Here is a 22,632-nt window from a genome sequence, read left to right on the forward strand (position 1 = left end):
GAAGCAATGCCGCGTATCGCAAAGATTGACACCAAAATAATCCATTCTTATCAATTGAACAAAATGTATCATCTCAATTTCTAACACTTGTTCTAAAAGAAAGAATTACAAGACTCAGATTGCATCCAGAAAAAACATCCATTTTATTAATAATAACTTACTCTATTTCATTCATTCTCTTTCTCTATCATTGCCTCTCCCTTGTATCACGGATACGATAGTGAAACTTACACTGTTATTCGAGGGATGATCCAGGGCATGATCGCCCAGAATGGCTGGGACATGGAACACCTGGAAGCTAATGGTGTGCAGCCTCCCATCGTGTTGTTTCGTGGCAATGCAACGCAGACACGGCCGCTTATAGGGACCATTTATAAGGGCACCGAAAAACCTTGGGAGGAGAATTGCCTTGAACGTGGTTACAGCACATCGTGTCGCTGAGAAATATACTCTGGAAGAGTATTAAGATAACAAATTGCGTTGCACGCGTTTATATCCATCGTTTTGCTGTTAACAGGTTGGTCACAACAACAAGGCATGCCAAAAACGAAGGAAAATTGGATTTTCAAATGAGAATTTCTTCTTTTTTTCTTTCTTTTTCTTAGGATGACGATGAAAGAAGAATGGTCGAGGGCGAGGTATATATTCAAGTTTGTTTTTCTTACGCTAGATTGTTTGGAGAATTAATTGATGTTCTCGGGGAATAGCTTGTTTGAAGTGAAGAAAATAATTCGATAATGGATTATTTTTGTATTAATAAAACGAAGGTTACAATAATGTCCTTACCATCGATAAATTACTTACTTTTTGCTAATTAATTAATATATTTTATAATAAATAAATGAATAACCAAAGTATTGTCAATTTTTTTTTTTTTGTACTTTTGGAATTATATCATTCTTGTGATAAATTTAAATCAGAGATTACGCCGATAGAATTGAGATGTATTATAATTTTTCTTATTTCTTGTCAAGTTCATATATCAATTCTTAATGAATGCGTTATTATACGAGAAAATTATGAGGAAAAAAATAATCATTGGCAAACAAAAATTACAAACAATATTCCTCACGAATATGTGGTACAGTTTCACAGAAATATAATTTAATACGTTCTCCTCCTTCCCCAGATCATCCTCATAAGAAGAAACTAGGTGTACTACTTGCATCTGTTTACGTAAACTACTCTAATGTGAAGAAGTAAGCGAATTCTGGTGGAAGGGATTCGAGGACTGGCAGCATGAAAATCTCAAAAGAATCCTCAGATCCGAGTATACAGCTTTCTAGATACTATATAAATATCGAACGGGCAGGAAAAAGGTAAACTCTTGTCCGTTCACAGTTCACAGAACCCGTCATCATCCCGGCCAGAACTTTAACGATCGAGGCTGACCCGAGCGATGGACAAAAGGGAATAGAGGCTGTTTTACATAGTAAAGACCAAGGAAGACTGGCATCGCCGCGACCCAACCGGATTCTTAAAGAGGATATTCACGTCTAAAGTAAGGAGGAGGTTATTTCGCGAAATGCGGACAAGATGTTCCAGTTTCTCGCATTATTTTCATCCTGCTTCGAAACTTTTACACTATTACAATCGAAATTGTTTCGAACGATCGAACTTATTCCGATCGAATTTATATTTACAGTTGAACGAGAAATATCTAATTTCATCGATTTAAATATTATTGCGAACATCAAATTGTTTATTGCTCCTAAATTGCTCAATAATGCGAAATATTGCAAATTAAAATGAACATCTTTTCTAAATTCCAAAAAAAAAAAAAAAAAATGGAAAAAACAAAAAAGTTTTCCATCGAGTTTTCCAACAGATCAATCAAAAAAGGGAGCAATAGTTTTCTATTAATTTTTATTTTAAAGATATGATATTAAAAATCACTGCGATACGCGCCGTGATTCTTCTCATCAATATTGAAATTTATAACGACTTTATTGAAAGCATGAATACATCAAAGTTGATGAAAGAGGCAAAGGAAATCAGTAACCGTATTCAAGAGTTTGGAACGAAGAAGGTGGATGTAAGCTGTAGCATGGCCTTAGTAGAATGGCGAAGGGGTAACGAAGGGGAGTAAATTGCACCCCTGGGGAACAGATCTGACGAGTGGCACGAAGGGCCACGATAAGCCAGAAGTCAACCGATTTTAATTAAGACACAGGTGTGTTTTGATTATAGTTAGATCACAGTTCCAAAGAAATGGAAAAGTGTTTCTCACGTATAGAAAATATACATGATATAGTCACTATAATTGTTATTTTGTTTTCTTGATATCTTCTATTGAAAAGTTTTGAAAGTACTTAAAAAACCTTTAGTCTTTGGTGTAAAATTATTAATAACAATTTTCTGTACGAAATCTTCTTCAACTTTTTCCAAATAACATGTAAAAGAGTTTCAGACAAAAGGAATCCTTTCATAGTGAAATATAATAGAAAAGAAGTGGATTATATATAATAATAAAACAAATTGCGCAAAATGTATTAAAAACGAACTCTTATAAATATTACGTATAAATAAAATTCGACGTGTGACGTGGAAGGAATATGTTTTCCTTGAAAATGCTAACGATTTCTGGTCTAAAGCGAATTTAATGGAGAACAGGGACTTCTCACCGGAAATCCAGACACAATATCTCAACCGAAATGTGGACTGGCGCCTGACCCAAGAATCACCTTAATGCATGTATTCATACCGTAAGCTTCCACTCCAAATCAGAAGGGTAGGTGGAATAGGTGTTATGGGGATTTTGACAGGGATGGAACCCTTCTTGACAAAGCGACTCCCCGGATATCTTACAGTTATTTCCTTTAAATACTGTCCAAACAACCAAATCCTTGCTGCAAAAGCACGATATCCCCGTTTTCAATCTTTATGAAAATCGTATCAACAGACTCTTTATTCGTGTCTTCGATATTGACGTTTTCAACGAGATCAGTTTGAGTAAGTCAAAAATTGCGTGTAGTACAATATTTATAAAATACATATTCTTATATAAAAGATAAATATAAGAATAAAGGAATTTTTATTTAACTTATCTATGATTTATTATTGTTTATGCAAAATTTAAAATATACAAAAATTTATAGAATGAACATATATAAATATATATTATGGATACATTAAGGAATAAGAGAGAAATTTATGATCCATTTCTTTAGTTGTATTCATATAAATTTTATCGATAATAAATATCAGCAGTCTATTTATTGCAACTTAATTTCTTAAACGATATTTGACATTAGATTATATTATAATATATATAAGTAAATATTTTCTAATATATTAGAAAAGAAAAATCAAATCTACAATTAATCTATTTAATTTGAAATATGGAATTAATATGATGGACACAATTTAATATAAGTTGTAGCCATAGAAGAAAAACTTATTAAATTATATTTAAATAGATTCACAATATTTTGTAGAAAAAAAGAAGTCAAGAATATAATTTTAAAACGAAGAGAAAAACCAAATAAGAAAATAATTTTGATAACGTTAAAAAGAATTCCTTCTCCCCTTTAATTTACCTTATGCATTTAGAGTCGAGTCTCTAAGGCTTATTTATGATCCAGCATAATATCAATTAAAATACATCCAATTACCCAACATATTTCACTTTCCCTTCCCACAATCATTCCAAATGGTCCCAGATAAACGCGATCTAAACCCACTTAAGAATCTGAATTTACGATATTCTCCACGAACAAACTAATTTCTGTCCTTTACATTGAGACATTCAAGGCTCTCGTGTAGCACAATTGATATTAATAACCACTTGATTCTAGCGTGAATTATCTGCCTGTTGCGTAATACCATTCGACTATAATATATCTGAATCCTCCTCCATGATTCCGTTGCCGATATTATCGTTATCTATTATGGTTATCTATGTCTTTATGATCAATCGTTGATCAAGAAAAGTCCACCATCGTGGATATCTATAGGGTGTCAAGAATTCGATGTAAAATTTCAAGAGAAAATAATAAATTCTCGTCGAAAAAAAGCAGGAAAATTTGTTATTTACAATTATTATTAATATATTAGTAATATTTACAATTCTTTCCAAATGTTTAATAAACATTCAAAATATAAATATTTTATGTTCCTCGCGAGAATTTTTTATATGTTTATTTATATTTGACCATCCTTTTATAATATATATACTTTTTTGAAATGTCAATAAGTTTATAACGGGGAAAATATTATAATAAATAATATAAAAATGGAAATAAAAATTTTGAAGTTCTACATCTTGCAGATCCCAATATGGCTAAATATTTAAGAGTATTTTGCGAGGAGAACTATAAAACAAATATATTTTTCAAGATACAAAGTGCATATTTTGATTAAATAAGCAATTAAACGATAGATTTCTGTCAACAAGGTATTATACATGTTTCAATACCAATAAAACAATCAAAATTAAAGAAAAAAATTGCAGACATTCACTCTTCTTCCACGAGATGCAGCTACAAACAAGTAACTAAAAAAACCCTAATTGAAAATGCAACTCTTAAACAAGTACTATTCGAACCCATCTTTCTTAATAGCCACATTTATTTTTTTATTCATTTTGATAAATATATCTACACCTATAATTCTGAACTTTCGTAGCAACTTTCCACTATACTCCTGTTTCAACTCATGTTTATTAACGACCATATGTTTATTAACTCCTTTTGATAAATACACACGCATACACAGTCATAAAGTTTCGGTAGCAACTTTCTAAAACAGCCTGTATCAAAGTAACACGCGGCAAACAAACTCGAATGTTCCACCAGAATTCCACGCTCATAATTTGCCCCGCATAAATACATCTTTCTCTGTTGCCTAAAGGTAAAAGCTTGGAGGCAGCGCGAAGCTCGGGGTCACTCGCCAAGACCTTGACGCACGCGAACTCAATAATTCACCAATGGAGTTTCCCCTGAAGGTGGGGAAGGTGGTCGTATCTCAATTTTGTCAGGATATAACTATCAGCGTTTCGGTAACGAGAAAATCCACGCCGCTCCACGAGATCACATTGGATGGGGGATGGGCCGATGATTGGATATGGCCGGTCGAAACATCTGATTCCACGGCACGTGCGCGATTATCGTTCATAGATCGTCCGAGTTTCCTCGATGGATCGAGATTTACGGATCGAGCGACGATTGTCGAACCGATTGAAGACTTTTCTTGGCTTCCGATTACAACGGTGTCAAAAGATTTTAAATTATATCAGAGGATATCTCCTTTCACCTCGTCATACTTTATGAATTGATAATTTAGACTGATAATTGGGTGAATAAATCCATAATTCATAAATATTTTTGATAATATCCAATAAGAATTGAAATTCGAATAAAGGAAACATTTATAGAAGTCGAGAATTTATAATTCGATCGAGGAGAACGAAATATGAATGAATTTCGTAGCTTTGGATTTACGGATATGTTGTCAAAGCAAGGAAATAGAATTTCAGGAACACGGGAAATGGAACTTTTTAATGGAATACATTTTTCAAGAGGAAGAAAAGAGAACGAAGGAATTTTGGATAATCGTAGTTTTTCAAAAAAAAAAAAAAAAAAAAACTGAAGTTCTAGAAAACCTTCTGTAACACCTTTCTCGTCATCATCCTAGAAAATTGTGACAATTTACAGTAGAATTACAAAAAAAATTTTTGAAACGATAAGTTTCTACGATGTTCAACGATTATATTGTTCTCACCCTTTTTCGTTCCCTCTCGCTCTGATCCGAACTCACGAATAACCGGAATGTAAACAATTTTCTCGACATCTCGTATCGAGTTCCTTCCAGATACCATCGTGAAGGAAGAGATGAAATTAACCTTGCAAGACGTCAAGATCCGGTGTAATCTAATTTAACGATGCTCGACGATGAATTGGTTTGTTTGCAGTAGTACCAATCCCCCCCCTCAACGAATCCTGACACGATGTTTCAACTGGTTTTCCGCCGGTTACTTTAACAACTCCGATACTCGTTTCCGCGCACGTCCCTGATAAACGACTTCTGCGCTCGAAGTTTATAAAGAGGAGAAATCCCTCGATTAAAATTTTTAATACATCTCTTTGGGGGAGGAGTGGCTCATTTCGAAAAAAAAAAAAAAACGAAAACGAAACGTAAATTAATAAATAAAGATATTTAAATAGAGAATAATCTGATGAAAGTTTTTATTATTTTTGAAAATTTGAATATTGAACGCGTATTTAACGATATACTTTCTAATTTTAAAAAACTATAATCCTTGGATTATAACGGAGTGACAATTATTCACGAACGAATATTGTTAATGTTTTAAAATTGGCGATCCAATTGGTGGATCCAAAAAAGGGATAGAAAACGTGAGAAAGGGGGCAAGAAGAGGTAGCGGCAATGGGAAGAAACGAAATTTAATGAAACGCGGAATAAAATTTGTATTTGTAATGCAAATTGGCGCGAGGGCCGAAAAATGGAAAGGCCAGGAAACAGCTGGGTACGAAATCGACCCATCACTCTCGCTTAATCCGATTTCAAATTCTTCGACGTCTCCTTCTTCGAGGAGAGGAGACCCTGCAATTTTGCTTAAAAAAAAAAATCCTGATTCCTTTCTTTTAATTACCTCGGGGACCACGGCCGATCGTCAAACCGAGCACACGCCTGGAATCCTTATTAAACGAAATCCGAATCCTCCGCCGGTATTAGAATTGAACCCTGTCTCGCTGCTCTGATTCGCGCTTTAAGGGTGGAGGCTGTTGCGAGGGAAAGAGATTGAATGGATTGCGTTTTACTTAACCATCTTCTCTCTTCTTTCCTCCGTGATTCGTTCGTTTCAACGTTGTTTATTTTTAATGAAATTATACTACTAGATCGATCAACATTATATCTAACGTATACGTTCAATAAAATAAATAGATTATCCAAATTATCGAGAGATACAATATTGAAATTTTAGTACAATTTAGTTTTAGTACAATTGAACAATCGTTAATTATAAATTATTCTCCTCTGACTATTTATTAAATTTTGTTTCAGATAATCCGCCACGAGGATCTCACGTTGGATCATTAATCTTTTGGAAGAAAAAGAAATGAATACGAATTGCGAGTATACATTTAAAACGTGTTGAACGTGAGATAAAAGAGTTGGCCATCGGGATGAAGCAAGTGTACAAATATTATCGAGAAGAAGAAGGGGACAAGAGTTAGAAACGGAAGAGTTACACGACACGACGAGTGTCGAGAATCGAAGGAATCATTATTTACAGAGAGAGAGAGAGAGAGAGCTGGCTATTGTCCTCTTCGACGGATGCATTGTCGAATTAAGGGCTTTTGTGATGGGCGAACGGTGGAGGCGAACGCAACAATGCTCTAGCCCCTCTGTCTCTCTCTTCCAATTTTTTCTTCCCTCCCACTCGTACACAGATTTTCCTCCCTCTAGCCTCCAGTATATATAATCCCTCAGCGAGAATCGCTTTGACAGTTGCCTCGCAAATGAAAGCACTTTTCCGCCGAATAGACAAAATAAATCGAGTCCCTCGTACGATCGTCGAATGATTTCGTAACAATGCGCGTCTGCTCCACGCCCGACCTACGCACGAATAAATACACACGCGATCTTCCTGTACGTGTATGAACACCCTGCCGTCAGACGATAAACCCACCCGTTCTTTTGCGATCTTTTTATCGAACGTCCGTATGATCTCGATCCGAAGGAATAATTGATCACGATTTTAATCTTTGACTTAATTCGAGATTTAATTCGAGAAGCGTCAAAAAGCAAATTCTTCAAAAAATTGAACGAACATAATATGCACGGCAATACGAAAGATTCTTAATAGAGGATCGATGTTGGTATAAAATCGATGAAGATAGAAGTTTTTTCCACGAAATTTCGAGATCGAGGAGGAAATGGGGGAATACAAAAGAGGCGTGTGTTCCTCGAGTGATTTATCGATGGTAATTAAAGAGGCGAACGTCACCACAGGCTGCGTGTAGATGACCAATGGCCGATGCGTGAGCCTCGTATTAATAGCACCTTTTAACAACGACCGCGAATACCTTGCTTCAACGGCCATTCCCATCGTTAAATAAATACGGCATCGAGTCACGTGATTTCGCTCGATGCAAATTTATCAGTGCTAATATAATCGATGTGCGCAACGATTCCCTGTGCCAATAAAAAATTCAAACGTATGACGTTATTTACTCGCCTGATTGATACCATCGCAATTTCCCAGAATTAATATTCGTTGCTCGATCTCGAATGATGATTGTCATTATGAACGAATTTTACGCGTTGAACCGCTCCTATGCTGTTATCAAATTTAAATTCGAATGAGAATAATGAAAAATTGTATCTCAAATTTCGACTATTCCAAATACGGAAATATTAAGATCGACTGGTAGACAAATACTATGAGTATTTTTAAAATTGTGGAATATTTTTGAGAGAATTCAACACTTAGAGGAATTGCGAGATCCCTTCTAAACTTTGAAGACTAAATAAAACATCAAGAAAGTAAATAAGAAAATTCCAAAAAAGACACTTGAGGAAGATAGTAGAGATCCTGGAAATCTTCTTGAATTTCAATTGGTTTCAATAATTTGATTTACTCATGGCCTTTCAGGTCTCCTCAAGATCTACTCAATTTGCCTCGAAAAGCCTTTCGCAATCTTGCTTAACCCTTAAAATTCTTGGTATCAACAGCTCAATAAATTATAACGTCCCATAAGTTTCATTCAAACATTAATCTCGAATTATTTATTAACGCGACATTTAAACTTCGAATTCTTTTTCTTTTTCTATTAAACGATAACACGTTCCTCCAACAACTTCCACTTTCTCACAACTTGTAAATTACTCGCAACACCTCACGATCCACCCTCACGAATTTCGACGCATCGCTCGACAATTCTTATCAATGTCCAATCTCTCGAAAACGCTGTTCATCTCGGGCAACTCGAACGCGTCCTTTTCATCGCGGAGCATTTACTCGCCGTGACTTTGACGAACCAATTAAATAAATGGTCGCAAATTGTAGAGCCTACGTTAGGGCGGCGCCTTCATCCACCGCCGCGTTTCTTCCATTAAGGATCACTCCTCTGCCTCGAACCCCGGCCACTCTCGGCCCTCGGCTCTCCTCCTCCTCTTTCGTCGTTGTCATCGGTGGCGTTACTGGAATTACATTGGATCCACAAAGGGTTGAGAGAAGACTTTCATCAATGCACACGACGCCTCCATTGTAACTCCTCGCGTAAGATCGATCCTCCCTTCTTCCGCCTTTCTCAACGTTTCCCCGCGTGCACAAGACGCGAAATTGTAGGCCGTTCTTATTGGCCGAACGATGCGTGCACCATCCATGCACGTGTTAAATATTTATATGGCGTGGAAGGGGTGTGCGCGATTTAGCGGCGCGGTGAAGGGCCATTGTTCCGTCGTTAGACCGACGACACGTGATTTCAATGCATTTCTTCAACGTGGCATCGCATAATTAAGCTACGTGTCCAACGAATAAATACGCTATTTGTAACGCGTAATCATTTTGTAGAAATGAAACGAAGCTAGAAGATTATCATATGGGAAAATTATCGCATATAAAACCAGCTCGGATGTTTCTTTTTCAAAAAAAAAAAAAAAGAAAAGGAAATATTTTTGCAGCAGATTTGTAACGTCTTCGTTACAATTTTGTAGGAATGAAACGAAGCTAGGAGATTCGTTTTTAGGATATTTATTTTTGCAGCAGATTGTAAAAGATTGTACGCGATATTGAAAATCTTACGAGGCATCCTCGAAGCAACCAACAAGGGTTAAAAATATTTCACGGGGTGAGATGTACGAATTCTGGGAGGGCGGTTACTCCTTTTGATCGAGTGGCCTCGGCAAGTATGCCACAACGGATATTCCGGTGAATTGTAGTAATGCGCGGATCCCCTTCTCTGTCGGATGGATTTGGAGTTAGAGGAGTCTCGTAGTAAAGAAAGATGGGAGAAATAGGAAGCGAAAGTACACGCGGGGCCGGTTTCTATTTAGTGCTTGCACGTCGACTATGTCAACGTTATTATACCGCAGATTCCCAAGGGAGTGAGGGTGGCAAGGAGCGAGGGGGAGCGAGCACCTCGAATACGGGTGGAAAAGTGGTTTTTTAAAATATGGATAACGTGTAACACGCTTGCATAGCTGAAAGGTGAGGCGCGGCCGCGCTTTGAGGCTGCCCTCTGAATTATAGCGACACCTTGTCGACTCGAGAACAAGGACAAGTTCCGAATTGCAAGGAGAAGTTGGATTTTTATGCTCGATTGAGAGAATTAAGGATCGAGATTTTTGTTGTTGTGAATAGAAATTGTAATTCGATATTGATCATAATGATTAATAAGATAAATGTAAGGTACATACGAATATTATAATTTTTTGTAAAAGTCTAATGAGAATTGGACGCCAAAAGATTGGATAATTTTCGTTTTTAATGTTTTACGTTTATCATTGTAATATGAAGAATAGAAATTGAAACAAGTAGCAATTCATTTCACTTGGTAAATTTAACATTACAATTTTGGGTCAATATTTTAACTTGACAGTAAGAAGAAATAAAAAATTTTCTAACTTTTCTCGTGTAATTTCTAAAGCAGTATACCACGTACGAGTATATTTTCGGTGACTAATGCTCGTATTTTTCTACTATCTGAAAACCTTTCAATAATGCATCTCGAAGAGACGAAACTGCGAGTATGACTTGTTTAATAACTGATGGGGTGTAACGATATCAAAACAGAGAGACACGAGAACCTCCGCCTCGAGAGACTCATTCTTCTTGGCCTTGCAATCGCGAATGAAGGAAGAGAGATCTTGCAGGTAGAATATTCGGGATAACCACAGCAATAACCGTTTCGACCCTCAACAGAGTGAGATTGAAGCTTCTTTTATTCTTCAATGCGCCCAGTTCATTCGTGCCAGCCAAGAAATTTAATGAAACTTCTTTTCTCTCTCGATTCTTACGAATACCTCTCTTTCTTTTTCTTTCGTTTTCGTTCAACGAGAAAAAAATTGAAAACGACACGAGAGTACTTGTCGAATAATCTTAATAATAATAATTGTATTTCTTATCTGATGTCAAGTTTAATTCAATTTTCTCGATATACAAATACATATAACCAACATTAATATCTCATATTTAAGTACACCATAGACCATCATCATTTCTTAAGATATTTACTAAAATCTTTTCAAATAAAACTCACTCTCCCTAAGAAAATCGATAAAAATCGAAAGAACCTTGACATACCTTCGTGTCCAATCGCTCTAAATATTTAACCATAGCCTCGAATCACCACGACACGCGCAATTTAATAAGCCTCGTAACCATAAAAAAGGAAAAAAAAAGAAAAGTATTATGGTAAATTCAGAGCGAATTTGCAAAGAAGTGGCCGCATTATCGTACACGCCAAATAAACTTCTTTCCTCGTCTCTATTTCGAGGAGTTTACGTTCGAACAGGAGGATCACGAGGCGTGCTCCTCGTTTCAGAAATCGACGAGACTTCCGCCCCGATTCTCGAGTGGTATAAAAAGTGCGCTTAACGATGTTAAAGAATTCACAAAAGCGTTCACCCTTCTTGCTCGGATCGAGGAGGCAGACATTAGCCCGATAGCACTGTCGTTTATACCAAGAGACGAAGACGAAATAGTATCGTGGTTGGTTTTACAAAGAAAACCTCGAGAAGAAGGAAAGGAATTTTTCTCGGGAAAATAAATAACATCCCCTAAAGAGAGGGTGGCCGAGAGGTAAAGAGGAACTGTTGGCTGAAAATATATCAAACCGTTCCTTCGGGTGCTCGTCTCACCGTGTCAGAGTATGTTTTATGTGGTCCGCCGGCTCACTGAAACAATAATTCAGCTTGATTTCGCGTTTTGCTCTCCGCCTCTTGGATCTTTTTTTTTTTTTTTTTTTTCTTGGTCCAGTTCTCGTACCACCCTCTCCGGGATATTTGTTGGAACGCTTGCTGCTACGATTCTTGGCCAAGTTGATGATGTATCGCTGCGCGAGATGGAAAATGATCAAGTGAAGTTGAGTATGTACGTATAAGCGGTAACAGACGAGCTCGTTTCTTTTTCTTTTTAATTGAAAATAATCCTCTGCTTTAGAAAACAAGTAATCCACGGAATTCTCGATATTCACGTGTATTGCGATCCTAAAGTTCATTATCGAATGAAAATCTCTCTCATTGTGATCGAGTTTAAAACTCGATTTAACGTGAAATTCATAGTATTATAATTATAATATCTTTATTGCAACGAATTTAAGGCAAATTTAAATTCATTTCAATAACCATCTTCGCACGTTAAAACTCTCCCACATTATTTCCAAAGGAGACAAGGCATCGGTGACATTAGATCATGGATATAAAACAAAGAATTCGATGCCTCGTCAAATTTAAATAAGCATAATTATCCGTGATGCAATATCAAATTCGATAAACCCGAATCGAGGAACTCTTTAACCAGCGAAAATCCCAACGAGACTTCCAGAATCCCCGTATATACATATCAGAAATATATCTCATCCCTTCATTGTTCCAGTATCTCCTTTCATCCGAGGCCAAAGTTGAAGTTGAATTTTTACGGAATCTTCCCGATGAATTTCCCTCGAATCAACCCTCCCTCCAGATACTCGCGGCTCGATCCACGCGCCTCTTGCACCCCCCCCCCCTCTCCCTTGAAAGGGGATCCTTCTTCCGTTTCCTCGAAGCGGTTTCGCCGGTGAATGGAGGACGGGCGTATACGTAAATTGCATTGTCGCAATGCCGGCTACCTAACCCCAGCCCCAGTGAAGGGCTGACCGGCCAATTAGCTTCTGTAGGCCCCTCGATAGAATCGCACAGCAACTTGACTCGGAAGCGGCGATCCACGCTCGGTTAGGGCCGCTGCCTTGGCAAGTGCCACTCCAGAAGAGCAGAAACTCGGGCTAGACTCAATTTAGACCGTTCTCGTTCGAATATCGAATCGTTTCTCCCCGCATCTGGGGAGAAGGAGAGGAGAGGAGGGGGGGGAGTGGAACGCGATGGACCTTCGTGTCCATCGTCCCTTTGCGGCTGTTCGCAATCCAATTTCCGCGCGGGAGAACTTTTCGTTCGATCTCACCGCGAGGCGGCGCCGTTTCTTCTTTCACGCTGCGCGCGTGAACAAGAGGGAATTTTTCTTTTTTCTTTTCACTCTTTTTTCTCCTTCTTCTTCTTTTCTTTTTTTTTTCTTTCCTCGCGGCGAGAAAAACGAGCGCAGATGATTGGTGTCCCTCGGCGCGGCGAAGAGGAAACGGTCGATCGGCCTTGACATTAGCATTCAAGGTAAAACGGAGTATCGCGAAAGTGACGTTTATGTTGTAAAATTGAGATGTGTTTTGATAGAGTGTAGAGAACTTTTTCGTTTTTTTTTTTTTTTTTTTGATTTGGATTTCACTTTTTTAGGTTTATAGACAGGTTTCTTTTTTTGTGGGTTGCGTATTAATTTATTTATGAGAATATGGAAATGCATCCAAGTTTTAAAAGTAATTCAATTTAAATTGGTCGTTGAGAAGAACGTTGAATGCTTGGATTGTAGCAATTGGATCGATTAATAACTTTTCTTTCGTTTTTTTATATTATACTTAGTTACTGCTGTTTTCTTTTTTTAAAATTATTATCTTTACTTTCAAGTAAAGTATTTCTGGACAAAAATTAATTAAAGTACAGTATATAATGCACACGAATTATTGTTTATTAAGTTTATAAATTTCTTAAACTTTCAAATCGTTACTCAAATTCGAAGAAAGTTGAAAGCAAGATGGAGAGAAATAAAAAAAGTTTAATGTAGCGTCCTCTCTAAAAAAGCTACAGAATTAAGTTTGCTCTTTGGATACGAGTAGAAGTTACGCAGAAACGAGAAACATGCTTGAATTATCAAAAGATTGCACAAAGATTCGTCTTTTAAAGAATAAATTCTAAAGAGATATACAGAAATTGTTAATAGTAATCTATAATGATCTATTATTTTACAAGACATTATATTATGGAAATTAACATATCAATCTCAAAAAAATATAATAATTTGATATATATTTTCACCCAATTTAGACACCCAATTTTATTTAGAACGTTCTAATTTTTATTTGCCAAATAGAAAGAAATTACTTAATCTTAATTGATTAAACTTTAAAATTTATTATCTTTCGAATCAATTAAATTGAACGTGAGAATGTTCAAACAATATGATAAAATATTCAATGATCAAAAAAGGCATCAAATTGAAAATAACAGATACTAGTTTCTGCTAAAAATTCCAATCAAATGTTTATTTATTTATATAGAAACTTTGCATTTCTTTAGGGTCCCTAGCGTTTCCTTACAGTTGGTAAGAACACGAGCTTTTGACTGTAAGTAGATAAGGCAGAGTATCAGTCGATAAAATAGTGAAGCAAGAAGAAGCTTGCGCAAGCTCTGTATTATTTACCGACAGTTGAACCTACTTAACCGACTATTTAAATATATAAATCAAGAGCTTTTCTTAATTCCTACGAAAAAATATCGACCTTGCTGCCATATACAAAAGAGAAGAAGCAAATGTTGAATTAAGAATTCGAATGGTGGAAATTAAAGAGAAACTTCGTGTACTGTGTGAAGTATTCGAATAACAAAACAATACTTCAACAAATAACGAATGCTTGGAAAATTAAAGTGAAAGCTCGATAATGACTTCCAAATGACATATTCATTAATCTTTTGTTCTTAAGAATTGCTCTCTAATAATATTTGCACATTGCCATAAAATATTGTTAAAGAATATTTAAAAAAAAAAATATTGCATATTATTTAAAAAGATTGTATAAATTAAACAATATGTTTATTAATTGTACCATAAATAAATAAGAAAATATAAATAAATTTACAATTTTATCAATCACAAAATCATTTAAAATGACGCCCATAAGAAAACAAATATATATTTTAAACCATAATGCACAAATAACGAAATTCAATTAACTTATTGTAATTGCACAATTTTTAAATATCAATTCGCATTGTATAATTTTCTCGTTTCGAGGCGAGAAATTTTAATGAAGGGCTACCTTCGATAAAACATGCGTTTAATCAAGCGGAACGAAACCAGACTAAAAAGTAGTTGTTAATTAAGCAGTATCGAATAATCGTAATATCGTTAAATCATTTTGAACAGCACTTGATTTCACCTTTCATTATTTCTCATTCACGAAATTTCATTGGATTTCAATCACGAAGATTGCAATTTCATTCCAATTAAATACCAAATTAAAAAATATCTCGATAAGACGCGATAATACTTTTATTGCTTTTTTTCAGTGACAGATTATTTCATTAATATCATTAATATCATTTAATATTATCATCGATCAAGAGATAGAAATATTCAAGATATTTTTTTTTTTTTTTTTTTTAATTCTAGTCTTTTCTACTGTATCACAAGCTTTTACAGGTATCGAAGAAAAATCAATTGTACTTATTATACATGAATTATAAATAAATTATAAAAAATATTATGATTAAGTAACGTTATAACGTGAAGATGACTTTAAGCATACCAATCTTCTCAATTTCTATTAATGATCAAAGTCAATAAAAGTCGAGATGCCAAAGATCAATCAAAGCAAGTTTCTTCTATGCAAACATTATATTAACTTTGTTAATTAAAAATTAAATTGCCTCGATTGATTTCTATACAAGTTATGCGTTTGCATCGAACGAAATATCACAGTGTGATCAATATTTAAACTTTGAGAAAATAATCAAAGAAAAGATATCGCGTTTTCTCTCTTCTCTTTTTCATTTTTTGAAAATTTCACTGTTACTCTTGAAAATAAGAGACGTACAGAATCTTAAAATAAAACGAGAACATTCGTTTTATTTTTGGGATTGCGTTTTCAAGGAAAAGTTGAAAATTTCGAGACAAGAGATGAATTCGAAGGAAATTGAAAAAAAATATTGAAAATACAAATCGAATCGATAATCAAATATTATCAGTTGTACGTACGATATGTACACGTACAATATAGCGTTTTTAGCCTCGAGAGTTTGTCGAAACGGCTGTTTACAATCCAATCAAAATTACACAAAAACATTTCTCTATTTCCAAGCCCTATAGCTATTGTTTTTTATTTTTCAAGTTACATTCTCGAAACAATTACAAACAACTTTACATGTTTATACACGAGAGTAAAGCTATATCAAATCGTGTATAATATTGCCATTCATTCATTCCATATCAATGTTCAAAAACTTGAACGAAAACAATTAATACAGAAAATCTTCTTTCACGCATTAATTTCAATTTCGATAATCAAACGACACATCTGAAAATTTGATGGAAATGGCAACTGTAAACTTTCAGAGTCAGAAGTACACCTCTCGTCGAAACAATTATTACACCGTTTATTAAGACAATTTGCGTGCGTGTAACGCGAAATTGAATTCATGGTGGAAAAGATGAGTCGCTTAAACGATTCCTCGTCTCCGGATTGGATTATTCTGCATCTCTTGGTGGGAAGGAAACGATCCGATGGTGAATTTCCGGCGGCTCGTTTCCGTCTTCCCTTCACCTTTAGTCTCATAGAATACACCCATTGCGCCCTAGTTATTGCGCCGTAATATTGGAGCTCTCAGACCTTCGTTATAACCACTTTGAAATGTTGCAACTGTTGCGACAATACGCGATTCCCATGTATAGGATTTCGATTCGTGATTCGGAATTCGTGGAAGCCAGTGGAATTTTCACAAAAATTTGAGAGGAAGCGTGATAATTGTTACACTTTTACATAAATAAAAATCTGATAGAGGTAATTTGGTGCTGCCACTCTCGATAAAAGGAACGAAATTTCAATCGTGCAGATACGATAAATAATTTGAAAAATTTTCCTAAAATATAAAATTCGATCCCCAAATAATGGATTATAATAACTTTTTGATAAACACAAGAAAGTAAAAGGAAAAAATGCGATGAAATATATCGTAACGATTGTGCATATTGATAACAATATTTCTGAAAAGGAAAGTCGAATACTCTAGGAAAACTGAAAGATTCTTCTAAAGAATAACGAAATACATAACATTTTGCCTAAATCGATTAAAGTCAGATCAAATCGCTTTGTAAATTTTTGTCTCGACAATCAGCATCGACGTAGCATCCAAGCAAACAAAAAAATAGCAATAGAATTTCACGGAGACTGACATGCGTACGAATCACTGTCGCCGTAACAGATATTTCGAAAACGTGCGCAATTGATTCGTGGCATTTAATCTTTTGCTGAACGGGCAAAATTTCAATTGGCCTTTCAATATAAACCTAACAAATTTCAAGTTTCTATGGCGCCAACGTGCGAACGAGGCGCGAATGAAGTTGTCGTGGGTTGGGCGTGAAAGACAAGCGTTTGGAATGGCGTGGAGGAGATCGAGTGGGTGTTTGGGGTTCGATCTCGAAAACACGGACAACCGAGATGAATTCTGGAAATGGCAATTTTAAATTGCGAGAAGATTCTCCGTGTAAAAAAACTGTGCGACTCTGAGAGGATCGAGGATCGATAATTTCAAATTGGAAAATCGACGAGCAAGGAAGAAGAAAAAAAAGTGGTAGGTAAAGAGTGAGAGTCAAGGGTGAATTAACGAGGACAAGAGAGTCGAGAGATCTGGCGAAAAGATGTTGAAGAAGATGGAGAATAATATAAAGTCGAGAGAGTTCTTAGATTATAACTTGATACAGCTTAATCCTGAATTAAAAGTTGAAGGCTGAAGTTGGATCGTATCTTTGCTCGAAAATCTTAAATTGTTATATTATACTGGCATCTCTTTTTCATTGGAATTCGTTGTATATGATTCTACTTAAAAATAAAGTTGATTTGAAAATAATTATATTACATCCTCTTGGAGAATTCAAGAAAAGAAAAACGATCGATTTGAAAATCAAAGAGCAAAGACCACTTGTAATCTTTCAGAAAATAAAATAACACGTTTTATAGACGTATACTTATAGAAGAAATATTAGCAAGATAAAAATCGATATATCATATATCATCAATTTACATTTTAAAATGTATAAACATCAGATCATCGTTCCTCATCGTGAAAATTATTCTATATAAAGTTCTATCTAGATTATAACACGTTGAAGATTATTGATTTTCAATTTACAGGGAAAGAAACTTATTCCACGCTTTATTCGACTCGAAAATGTAATAAATCGTCACACGTTTATCATTCGAACAATAAATCGTGCACTCGTACTTGCCGTATTATATAAATCAATTTATTAAATCAGAGATGTTAATAATTGTACTTGAATTGTATTAATTTAACGGAACTCATGGAAACGAACTGTAATGAATCGAAACGAATGCATATAGGTAAATGTGATAACATCGTGAATGAAATTGTTCGTTAGAAAAAAAATTTATTTCATTTAATTGCTTAACACTCGAATCACTGGAATCATTGAGCTATAATTATGTTTCAGATCTTTTAATTTTTTAGGACATTGAACTTCGTAGAGAGTCGCATTTAAATTAAATAGATAGCGTTTGTCGTTTGATAATATCAAAATGAAAAACGTAAATCAAAAAAATAAATCTAATTGTTTATCTAATCTAATCTATCTTTAATTTATTTATATAGATTATTTAGGAATTAAGCATGGTTTAAATGGATTAGTGATATTGATTGAAAGTTGAAATTATTTCTAATGAAGTTAAAGAAAAATTTTCATTATTAAGATAAAGTAAGATGAAAGATTAATCTGTAGATTAAAATTAATTTACGATAACTCACCTTTTTGTACATTGAAGCCGTTCATTTTCCACTTTATTGTTTGACGTTGTGTTTAACATTGTAAAGAATATGGAATAACTTGGATAAATAATGATATTATTGTTGATATGAAAGTTTAATTCAATTGAATTATTAATGATCAAATATTGTACAATATAATATTACTGTCCAATCTCTGTAATTTTTTAAACTAAAAATCAAATCATATATTTTTAAGCGTTTGCAAAGATATGATTTTGAGAGGATATTTAAAAGAATTTAATCCTTTCATTCTCAAATTTATTTATAAATATTTTTTTGTAATTTTCCTCCAATATAAAAGATTCTATAGGATTTTTTTGAAACATGTCCAACATATATACATCAAGTGAACATACAAGAAATTAAAAATACACAGAATTTCTTATCAAGAATAATAAGACGAGATTCGATTCATTGTGTTTGAACGCATTAAACTACGAACACTCATGAACGAGAAATCATGTCAAGTGTGATCGTTTATCGATGATTCTAGAATCGATGACACAATGGCAGAGAAAAGAAAACGGATCTGTGAATACGAACGACTTCGATTAAAAGAAATCTTAACTCGAGAGCTATACACTCCTCGGTTAATAGACCAGAGAACATCAAAAGAGCAATCCAGCGTCGAACAGGTCGATAAAACGGCATATCTTCTCTAACAACCTTCTCGCTGATTATCCCTTTTTAATTACCTTTGATCACGTTCGCGAAGAATCGTTTCATTACTCTTCCCATTTTCTTTCATTCTGTTTTTTTTTCTTTTTTTATTCATTTTTCAATTTTCATCATAAGTTTCAATTTCACGAGTTTATTAGTCATCTTATATCTCATATTACATTAATTTAATCATAACGTGATCGTCTCAATTAATCTTGTTATTAGCGGATTAACCTCTTTTTTATCATAGACGATTTCGAAAATCCTTTGAGATTATACGATTTCTTTTCATATCATTTTTTAAATTAAGATTTCAGAATTATTGTTTTCAACCTTTTTTAAGAACAAGCTTCATCATTTTCATTTAAATCAATGCTTATAACAATAATTATTATCAAAATGTTTCTAATTTCCATATCATTCATCATTATATTCAAAGATGTCGCTATCATAATAGAAATTATTTTTGTGGGCAAAATTATGTTAAATTTTATATTATATTTTTCATATTATTCATTTCAATTATTATCTAATTTTAATATAATCATATCTCAATATTCTATTATTGATTGATTTTTCTCGGATTTTCAATGTGATCTTCTTTGGAATTTATTTTTATAAAAAAAATTACATTGAAAAAATGACAAAACTCATTTCAAAGAGAATTGACTTGTAATAACAAAATTTTTATTCAATCACTCTTTCAACTCAATCACTTTTTGATAAAAATAATTAAATGATCAAATTTTCTATTTTTCTTCTCTATTATTTTAATCAACTTTTCTTCAATTTCGAGCGATAAATAAAATTATCCGAGATACGAAGGATAAAAGTAACGAAGGAATTGTATCGATGAGTCAGACGGTACGTATCGACGAGCAAAAATAAACACAAGAACTTTGTGTTATTAATTCGTTATACATTCCAACGCGATCACTTTCGTACGGGAATCTTTATCGTGTAGACGTATATCGAATCGATCCAGCACTCGTTTCCTATCGGTGTATAATCTACGTGCAAACGTATGATGCACTGTTCGATCTACGAGAATGCAAAAAGAGTGGAATTGCACTCGGAATGTGTGTGAATCGTGAACTTGGGCCAACGATCGCAGAGGATTCAGAAACGCGGAATGAAAGCTCGACTCGTTTGAAGTGAATTTTATTTCGAAGGATGACAAGATTGTACGAATTAAAAATTTGCGCGTGGAAAATTTTGCTTGATTAAATATGAATGTTTTCGTATCGTGTATTCGCTTTCTTTGTTGGAAAAATATAACGATCGCTTATCTATTTTGATCCTTCTGCTGTGCTCGTCAAAGTTCGAGCTAATTTTATTTTATATATATAATCAACAGAGTGTGGATATTATAATATATGCAAAATTAAATTTTTAAGAATAGCAAGATGGAGATTAAATGAACATTTTAGCTTTGTTCATTCGAATGTCATACTTTTGGATATGTTACAGATCGTGTACATTAAACTACGATAATCAAGAAAAGTTCTAATTAGAGATTATTTTAAATACATAAAATATATGAATAATGAAATATTATTGATTATTATTATTATTATTAATATTAATCGATAGAAAATATCTTTGCAACCTCAAAGATACAATTTTAATTAACGACAGCAACAAATTAAAATATCCAAGTTTCTTCGAGTATCTTCTGTTAATAACGCGCCAAAGAACGAGAAAATCGTTGACGTATAAAAGGGTGCGCAACCCTTAAATATCGCTCGCGGATATGACGAGTCTTCCTCCTCGAGTACGCTCGTCGAAGATTCAATCATGCAGAATGCCTGTCAAGATCTCGTTACCTCTTTCACGAACGAAACGAATTTCCTCCGTTTTTCATCCTGATACCAGGCCACTCGAAAGAAACGAACGCGCTCCAACCGATTTAGACGAATTATGCGAAACGATCGAAAATTCGAAACGCGGTTCCTTCATCTATTTTTTGGCGAACGTTTCCTCCTCTTCCTCTTTGACCACCGATTATGAATTCTCGCGTAATCGCGTATCGGTTTCAACCGGCTGAAAGGATGGAAGCATAAGATTGCATATTTCATGATCACGTGTAACGTACATCCACGTTGTAAAATATATATACAGCGTGGAAACTTGCGTGCGCATAAAAGGAATTCGTTGAAAATTTAAGCTCGATACTCGAGAGGATAATTGTTTGAATTCGGTGTATTTGATTTTTTGAGAAATTTATTATTATTATTATTATTATTATTATTATTTTTCATATTCACAAGAATCATATTTATAAAAGTTTTATTAAATATCAGCTGGATAATTGAAATTGCTAGATTTTCAAAATCGAGATACGGTATCTTTGTTAAAATAATTTCAGGTAAATTTTTTATCGGTTGTTAATAAACGAAAACAATTTAATTATTAACATATTCGGCATAGCAATGAAATTCGTGAAGCTTGGCATTTCAGGGAAGCTGTGTGCTATCATGAATATTTAACATTCCAGTTTCTAACAGGACTAATAAATTCAAGACAGCGTATAAAACAATAAAGTACAAATTTATACAAAGGAACGAAGTTATAAAAATTCCGATTGTAAATTGCAATAAATTTATTTTCTTCCCTATCACAATTTTACTTACAACGATCCGTGTTTTGAATTACAATTATCCGTGCAAATAAAAAGATCGTTTAATAATTGTTGGACGGTGAAAGAGTGGAAGAAAATCGATCGATTATCTTTCGAAATCATACGAAAATAATAATTTTTAATACACGATCCTTCGCAAAATTATTCAATTCGACTTTAACAATTTAAATGTAAATATAATAACTTTCACTCAACACAAAGAGGGGAATAATTTAACCCTATTATTAAACGATCCCACACTATCAAAAGTACTGCTACTTATTTAAAATACCAAGCTCATCCCACAGTTAATCGATTCCAAACAAAACAACCATTTGAAACAAAACGAAGCATCGTCGAAAGCAAAAAGTATATACAACCAATCAATCAACGAATCGATAAATTCTCAAAGTGAGAAAATCTTCAAATCCTTTCAATTTCAAACATCCCCTGGCATCATCGACAAACTGTACTTTCCATGCAACTTTCCACGAAAATTCTCTCACCAAACTTGTCCAAACGGA

General features: G+C 34.2%; 1 protein-coding gene and 1 long non-coding RNA gene across 4 annotated transcripts in view; one reads left to right on the forward strand and one right to left on the reverse strand.

Moving 5' to 3' along the window:
* The window catches only part of hwt (SH2 domain-containing adapter heavyweight), a 206,999-nt gene that overhangs the window by 137,838 nt on the left and 46,529 nt on the right, over positions 1-22,632 (reverse strand). The window lies entirely within an intron of this gene.
* On the forward strand, positions 364-1,270 carry LOC147657785 (uncharacterized). The gene is made up of 3 exons (XR_015291763.1): positions 364-517; positions 606-638; positions 1,130-1,270. It is a non-coding gene; the product is annotated as an uncharacterized LOC147657785 (long non-coding RNA).

This window comes from Apis florea, unplaced genomic scaffold (assembly GCF_048593485.1).
Source record: "Apis florea isolate Af1SG1 unplaced genomic scaffold, ASM4859348v1 contig_2835_pilon, whole genome shotgun sequence".
NCBI lineage: Eukaryota > Metazoa > Arthropoda > Insecta > Hymenoptera > Apidae > Apis > Apis florea.